This window comes from Eimeria maxima, genomic scaffold (assembly GCF_000499605.1).
Source record: "Eimeria maxima Weybridge genomic scaffold, Emw_scaff779, whole genome shotgun sequence".
Classification (NCBI taxonomy): domain Eukaryota; phylum Apicomplexa; class Conoidasida; order Eucoccidiorida; family Eimeriidae; genus Eimeria; species Eimeria maxima.
The window spans coordinates 14,309-16,857 of record NW_013563978.1 but is presented as its reverse complement, the minus strand read 5'-3'; positions in this window follow the sequence as shown (position 1 = coordinate 16,857).

Here is a 2,549-nt window from a genome sequence, read left to right as displayed (position 1 = left end):
ATATATATATATATATATATATATAAGACAGTAAACCCCAAACGCTAATCTTATTTCTATGATTATTATTAACTGCTTTTGAGGGTTTAGGGTTTAGGGTTTATTGTCTTACGTATATCAACCTCCACCTTATCCCAACATGTAAACCCTTGAGGCATAGCCCTAACAGGTCCACCAGCAATAGGTTCATAATCCTGCACATACCCCAAATAAACCCTAAACCCTAAACCCTAAACCCTAAACCCTAAAAAGCCTTCCTACGTCCCATGTATATAGAAAAGGGTTAACCAAGTATGTAAAAAAATAAAAGAGTAAATAAGAGGGTATAAAAGAGTAGATTAGTGTTGATAAGGATGAATTAGGGTTTAGGGTTTAGGGTTTAGGGTTTAGGGTTTAGGGTTTAGGGTTTACCTTATCAACATTTTTAATAGCTGCTGCAGGCTCACTAAGTATCCATAAAGGAAGAGCTAAATTAAGGAAAGTATTTTTATATAAAGATAAATCCTTAAGATAAATAAATTGTTGTATATTATTATAATTAATTAATTTATTATTAATTAATTTATTATTATTATTATTATTATTATTATTATTATTATTATTAATTATATAATTAATTATATTATTACTTATATTTATATTATTTATATCCTTAAATACACGAGCAGCAACTTTTATGAATTCTGCTGCAGCAAGAGCAGCAATTGCTGCAGTAGTAGTAGATACAGCAGGAATAATTCTTCCTGCAATTTGTTTAGTTTTTATTTTATTAATTAAATAATTATTATTTATATTATTATTATTATTATTATTTATATTATTATTATTATTATTATTATTTATATTTATATCTATATTTATATTATTTATCTTATAATTCTCCCCTCTTAGTGTTGCTGCTGCATGCACAAAGTCTACATGACCACTGGTCACGTCATCTTTCTCAAATTGTACAGCAATAAATCGTAAATTCTCCAGGCCCCCTATACATAAATACATAAATAAATAAATATATTTATTTATTTATTTATTTATTTTATTTATTTAATTTGTTTATTACGTTGTTTGTTTTTTTGTTTACGTGGCTATTTATCTATGTATTATATACAGTATAGGTATTATTATATGCAACAACAACAGCAGCAGCAGCAGCAGCAGCAACAACAGCAGCAGCAACAGCAGCAGCAGCAGAAAGGAGGAGGAGGGATATAATATAATCCTACGTAGACTAAGGAGTTGTTGTTTAATTTCTTGTAATCTTTCTGCCTCATCATCTGCTCCTTCTAATGCTGATTGTAGGGATTGATCTTTGCTGCTGCTGCTGCTGCTGCTGCTGCTGTTGCTGCTAGGTGTCTCCTCTCCATCATCAATTATTATTCGTCTCTTTTTCTCCTCATATGCTTGTAAAGGAACTTTTGCTGACATCTCTCGTACCTTCTCCATGTCCTTCTCCTCAGGTATACCCTGCAGCAGCAGCAGCAGCAGCAACAGCAACAGCAGCAGCAGTAGCAGCACCAGCAGCAGCAGCAGTAGTAGTAATACGAGTGAAGTGAGTAAATGTCTTATATTAGGTGTATAAACCCTAAACCCTCCAAACCCTAAACCCTCCAAACCCTCCAAACCCTAAACCCTCCAAACCCTCCAAACCCTAAACCCTCCAAAACCCCTCCAAACCCTTTAATCCTCCCCTAACCCCCCCCCTGTTATAACCCCTTAAACAAATTGTCTCTCTTTCCTCATCTGCCTGTGAATAATATATATAAACCCTAATAAAGGGTTTAGGGTTTAGTTAAAAGTATAGAACTTACGAATGCATGCGCAAATAATTTAGTAGCATAGAATACAAAATCAAGATGTATAGGATGCATAGAATTATAAATAATTTCTTGTGGTGGTTTCTTAGGGGGAGACCAGAAGGGTAGACCAGAGGAAGTAATATGATTAAGAGGGAAGGCAGTAAGTAAATTATTTATTTGTATATTAAATAAATCATTAAATATATTTACGGATAATCTTATACATCCTTCTATTGTACCTTTCTTACACATTATTGTACCACCAATACTGCTGCTGCTCCTGTTGCTGTTGCTGCTGTTGTTGTTGTTGTTGCTGCTGCTGCTTGCGGGGTTATCATAGAATATAGATAATGTCTGCTGCAGCTGCTCTAGGCGTTGTAGTTGTTGCCCTGTGCTCCCCTCTGCATGCATACACACAGCAGCAACAGCAGCAATTGCAGCAACAGCAGCAACAATATTAATAATAATAGTAACAATAGCAGCAGCAACAATAAACACAGCAAAAAAAAGGGGAAAAAAAAAGAATAAAAACAGCAGCAGCAACAGCAAGTAGCATTATATATATACAATATATATTAGGGTTTAGGGTTTAGGGTTTAGGGTTTAGGGTTTACCAGATAAGACTTGTTTAAGATATTGATTAGGGTTTGTTATAAAATTATTTGCCTCAGACATTCTTTGATAAAAAAAACCCTCAAATATATCACGAGCCCACTCTATACAAAAAAAAAAAAAAAAAAAAAAAAAAAAAAA